This window comes from Onychostoma macrolepis, chromosome 03 (assembly GCF_012432095.1).
Source record: "Onychostoma macrolepis isolate SWU-2019 chromosome 03, ASM1243209v1, whole genome shotgun sequence".
Lineage (NCBI taxonomy): Eukaryota > Metazoa > Chordata > Actinopteri > Cypriniformes > Cyprinidae > Onychostoma > Onychostoma macrolepis.
The window spans coordinates 55018953-55025418 of NC_081157.1; the positions used below are offsets into that span (position 1 = coordinate 55018953).

At 38.2% G+C, this 6466-nt stretch overlaps 1 pseudogene; it reads right to left on the reverse strand.

Moving 5' to 3' along the window:
* LOC131536553 (uncharacterized) overlaps positions 1 to 6466 on the reverse strand; it is a 13720-nt pseudogene that overhangs the window by 5623 nt on the left and 1631 nt on the right.

Genomic DNA, 6466 nt, shown 5'->3' on the forward strand with positions numbered 1-6466 from the left:
TCCATAAGGCTACGAGAAATTCAGCAGCGCATAATTGAGGATGACACCACCTTCCAAAACATACACAATGTGAGCATTTCTGTATTAGGTCGTGTACTTGCCCGCAACAGAATCCAAATGAAACAAATCTACAGAGTACCTTTTGAAAGAAACAGTGAACGTGTAAAACAGCTGCGATATGACTATGTGCGGGTAAGCTATAGTATCATTGGTACTGAATCTGGAAGTGCATACTGTAGTGCTGTGCATGGGCCTGCTGTGCTGAATTTGTTTTGTCTTGTCTAGAGAGTGATGGAGCTAGAGGCAGATGTCGTGGGTCATGAGCAGTTTTTTGTGGATGAGGCTGGTTTTAACCTCACTAAGACAAGGAGACGTGGCAGGAACATTATTGGACACCGTGCCATAATCAGTGTCCCAGGACAACGTGGTGGTAATATAACTATGTGTGCAGCTATAAGTCAAAATGCTGTTGTTCACCATCATGCAACCCTGGGCCCATATAACACTGCACACATTATTACATTCTGGACACCTTACATGACATGCTCACTAATGTTCAGAGACCAGAGCAGACCAGACACGTCATCATATGGGACAATGTTAGTTTCCATAGGGCTGCTTTGGTCCGCAACTGGTTTACAGATCACCCACTCTTCACTGTACTCAACCTCCCCCCATACTCTCCATTCTTCAATCCAATTGAAGAGTTCTTCTCTGCCTGGCGCTGGAAGGTCTATGACCGTCATCCCCATCAACGCATAGCCCTTTTACAGGCAATGGAGGAGGCATGTGGGGATATTGACCAGGCATCATGTCAGGCCTGGATACGCCATTCCAGAAGATTTTTTCCCCGGTGCCTTGGACTAGAGGTCATTGCATGTGATGTAGACGAAATTTTGTGGCCAGACCCAGAGAGACGACACGATGTAGACTGATTTCTTTTTTTTTCTCAGTGAAATTACTATTTTGTTTTGACTTGGAAAAAAACACTTGTGTTTGTTTTGATGTGTGTAAATAAACAGCAGTACTTGAAGTTTGGATCCCTCTATGTTTGCAGAACTATGACAAAAGTATGACCTCAAACTGACATTGTGCACAGAGAAAGCAAAAGCCAGATGTGTTTTTTATTCATACCATCAGTGTGTAGTTGGTGCATTGTGTGCTTATTAATGTGATGGCTTGTGTTAACTGTTTGATACGAAAATACCATTTTTACGAAGGTTTGAAGAGTTAAGCAAGGTTTATTAGCTTTTGCAAGAAAACTACAATGTTTTGCTGATTTGGTGAAGGGTTTTCTTATTTGTGTGTAGAGTTTTGCAAAAATAGCCAATAGTTACAAAAAATGTGCTTAAGCCATCAGAAAAAAACTGTAAATGAAAAAGTACATTTTATTACAGTTTTTGCCTATTGCTTGAACACTATAGACACATGCTTAGACCAAAGTAACAAAACTTGAAGCTTTTGTTACTACACCTTAAACACAGTGTAACCATACCTTAAACAAAAGCGCTGCTTTGCACTTCAGTTGCAATTCTGCAACACACTTGCTCCTGCACACTACACACTATTTCATACATAAGACACTTCGTTCATAAATGAAATCTCATGGGTACCATTGGGAAAACACATCTATTCAAAATACAAAACACATTGGGTGATTGAAAACACTTAGACACACACCTGAAAACACTTACTTACAAAACTGATCACCAATCAGCCAGACACAAATAGGCCTCAGTTGAGCCACTTTGACAACTTTGCAAGCATGGAGGCAGGGAGAGCAAGAGGAAGAGGAAGAGGGAGAGGAAGAGGAAGACGAAGACGAAGACGAAGACGAAGACAAAGACAAAGACAGAGAGAGAGAGAATTTAACAAAGCTTTTATTACAAACCTGTTCACAATATATTCCTACAACACAGTAAAATATTCACAATGCAAAAATCAATTCTCCTTCAAAAACAGAACACAAAGCCTCGTTACAACACCAAATACATTCAAAAGTAACAAAATCATCAATAGACTTATAATAAAGAAAATCAACCATAACTCTTGATTTCACCAAATTAGAAAACACAACTACTATGTTCTGATTTACATTCTGTTCCACTTTCGTTTTCCTGCTCATATAAATAGCCAGTTTTGCTTGGCCTAGAACAAAATTCAAAAGTTGACAAACAAATCTTTTTTTCCTCACATATTTGAACCCCAAAATAAACCTTTCCAAAGAAATAGTCTCGTTACAACTCCTAAAAACATTACTTACAGCTAAGAATAAAGGTTGCAATCTACAACAATTCGTAAAAGCATGAAAGATAGTCTCTCTATTAGAACAAAAAGGACATACAGAAACAACCTCCGGGTTTAAAACTGAAATAAATGCATTGACCGCAACAGCACCATGAAGAATTCTCCATTGTAAATCACCTGTTCTCTTGGTCAACGGTGGTTTATATAAAGATCTCCACTCAGGTTTTGTGCTTTTATCCAGTTTTAAAAAATCACGCCAGGGAGTATCAACTTTTCCATTTAAAACCTTTTTGCTAAAAACCAAAACACAAGACCTGTACAAAGATTTACCAGTGCTTAAAAAAAAGTCTTTACACAGAAATGCAGCACTTTCAATGAAAGGGGAGGTGATTCCTTCAACATTTACAGACAAAGACAAACAAGGAAAGGAGTCTTTGGGATTAGAGACATGGGAACCTATATAATACTCTGTTAACAAGTCCACTTCAGTTGTCCTTAGGGCAGCTTGCCATTTCATGAGCAACTGAGTAGTCAAACGAATAGACCTGATTCCCAAGTGTTGAGCCAATGCTACTTCGTTCTTAAAATCCAGCCCAACAATGTTCAGTAGCTGACTCAGTGTAATAACATTGTGCTTAATCAGCAACCTACTAAGTCCAGGAAAAAAAGAAATGTCCATTAAATCCAAGCGAGAGCCATAGATTAAAGGCTCCCCAAGTAACCAAAAAAGAGAATGTGAATCTTCTGATCGTTGAACAGCAAAAAGACTCCAAACCTTAAAAATGTTCTTATAAAAAATTGGCAACATGGATGTGTCCAGTTTTATGGGATCCATCAAAAAAAGTACTTTGTCCAGCCCCAACCCTGTAGCACTACGTAGAAGCAGGCATGAAACAGCACGCCAGCTAAAATCTGACAGTCCATCCAACAGTCTTTGCACAAACTGCAGACGAAAGGTTGCAATCCTGCTTTAGAGATGTATGAGTCCTTGACCACCTTCTTCCTTAGGCAAATACAATATATTCTGTGAGACCCAATGTAATCTGCCCCAAAAAAAGTCCACCAAAACAGCCTGAATTTTTAAAAGCAACTGGAAAGGAGGATCTACGCAGGCAAACTTATGCCATAAGGAAGACGCCACCAAATTGTTAACAATTAAAATGCGTCCTCTATATGACAATTTTGAAGACAGAAACTTCCATTTTGCTAGGCGCCCTTTGACTTTCTCAACTAACCCTTCCCAATTTTTCTGTACTGTTGACTCATCACCTAAAAAGACTCCCAGATACTTAAAACCTTCTTTTCCCCGGTGTAAACCGGCAGGAAGTCTTGGTTTTCCACTTTTCCAGCTTCCTATCAATAATGCTTCACTTTTGTTCCAATTTATATTAGCAGAAGATAAAACTTTAAATTCTCCAAGCAATTCAGATAAAACTTGTACATCACTTTGCTTACTGATCATAACTACTATATCATCAGCATATGCTGATAATAAAAAATTCCCATTACAATTTGGTAAAGATATACCATGAAGTTTCCTTCTTATTTGCTGTAATAAAGGCTCAATGGCCAAAGAATAGAGCATACCAGAAAGTGAGCACCCCTGCCTAATACCTCTACATGCCCCGAAAGGAGCGCATAAACCACCGTTCACCTTGAGAATACTCTGAACGTCACTATAGAGAACTTTCACATAATCTATAAATTTATTACCAAACCCAAAAGCTTTCAAAACTCTCCATAAATAAACATGTTCAACGCGATCAAAGGCTTTTTCTTGATCCAATGATAATAAACCACAATCTAAATTTAACATCTTAGAGACATCAAAAAGATCTCTAATCAGAGAAACATTATCAAAAATTGATCTACCAGGGACACAGTAAGTCTGGTCAGGATGTATAACTTGGTTCATGACCTCTGCCAATCGATTAGCTAAAACTTTAGAAAGCAATTTGTAGTCGTTACACAAGAGGGAGACCGGCCGCCAGCACCTGATGTCCGTCAGATCGCCCTTTTTGGGCAGAAGAGTCAAGACTGCTCTGCGGCAACTCAACGGCAGCAGCCCTCAGGCTAAACTGTCATTCAGTACCTCCAGCAAGTCTTCTCCAACCTCTGACCATAATGACTTATAAAAGTCAACCGGCAGGCCATCAATCCCTGGTGCTTTTCCAATCTCCATTCCTTGGAGGGCTTTACACAGTTCCCCCATGGTCAAGGCACCTGAAATCCTTGTGTTAGTTTCCTCCGACACTTGAGGAAGACTATCAAAAAACTCACTGTCAGCCCTATAATCTGGACCCAGGTCATTTTTATATAAAGACTCATAAAAATTGACTGCCCTCTTATGAATGTCTTTAGGATCAGTCATTAATGTTCCACCTTCAGAACGTAAAGCATGAACAACCCTGTTCTGTCCATTTTTTCTTTCCAAGCTGAAAAAAAACCTTGATGGTATATCCATCTCATTTACACTTAGAAACCGTGACCTGACCAGAGCACCCTGTGCTTTAACCCCTAATAGGTCGGATAACTGAGTCTTCTTATTTTTTATATGAGACTCCACAACACTATGATTTCCAGGCAAGTGAGCCAATTCTTGCAGTTTTAAAATATCAGCCTCCAAGATGTTCAAAAGCAAGGTTACCTCTCTAGTGACGTTCTGAGAGTATTGTTGACAAAATTGTTTTATCTGGACTTTCCCAAAGTCCCACCATTGCTGTAATGTTCCAAAAGAATTCTTTGTAGTTTTAAAAACATCCCAAAAAGTTTTAAAACATTCTTTAAAACACTTATCACCCAATAAGACAGTATTTAAATGCCAATAAGCATTCTTTGGCTTAATAGAATTTACAAAAATACAGCACTGCACCATACTATGATCTGAGAGACATGATGGGGTAATAAAACAATTCTTAACAATACTACCATGATGTTTAAACACATAGAACCCATCTAATCTTGCCAAAGAAATCATGTTATCACGAACATGAGTCCAAGTGTATTGTTTTTGCTCTCCATTAATCTGCCTCCAAATATCAATTAATTCATGTGTTTTCATTAACTGAACAAGACGTTGACGTGAAGATAAATGAGGTTCAATATGATTTCTATCTAAATTAGCCTCTGTGCAATTAAAATCACCACCCAAGAATAAATATTCATCAACACCAACATTTTGTAAAACAGAGCACAAAGTATTTAGAAATAACATTCTTTGAACAGCTGAAGTTGGTATATACACACAAATAAAAACAAATACAATGTTTTCAAAAGAAACTCTTACTTTCAAAAGTCTGCCTTTAATAACCTCTTCAACCTGATAAGAGTGTGGGCTGAAACTCTTAGCAAAAAGAATAGCAACTCCACCACTAAGTGAAGTATTATGGCTTAAGACAGCAATCCCATTCCATTCTACTGCCCAATCAGCAGCATTATTAAAATCAGTATGTGTCTCTTGTAGCAGAGTAACATCAATTTTTTTCTGATGAATTACTTCAAATAATTCAGCTCTTTTGTGCATATCTCTAGCACCATTCACATTCAGAGTGGCAACATTAACATCACATATTTAAATAAAAGAAAAAAACCTGACCACAAAAAAATCCTCTCAAAAAACATGGACTTAGGCTTTCTCACTGTCCTCATTACTAAACTCAGAGTTAAGTTTCCTCACTATTTTTTTCAGCCTATAGACCTCCTTATTTGTAAAGGAGCCTCCATCATGAAACACTTAGTTTTCTCAACAAATTTTTTATGTCTGGAAAGTATTCATTAATACGTACTCCTCTCTTATTTTTAGTAGCTCTAAGGAACAGTTTAATGTCATCTACCTCATTATGACATCCAGAGAAATCACTCTGAGAAAGACTAACACTTGAATCAGAGGACTCACTATCACTTTCCGTTTCATCCTTGTCACTTAACTCAGTTATATCAGCTTTCTTTGCATGTCTTACAATTGGAGCTTTACCAAACTTCTTCCTCTTTAATGGGACTTTAAAACCTGTCTGCTCTGTTTCCATTACTGTGTCATCACATGTGTCCATTGCAGTAGGTTGAAGGTCATCATCAAAAGCATTGTTTAAATGCTTAACGTTAACTGTTTCAGTAACGGCTACCTCCGCCTGAGCATTAGACACTTCTACACCAGACAACATGTTTTCAGGCGCTACTTCTTTAGCAGCCGTTACCGTGCTCACAGGTAAATCATCGTCAT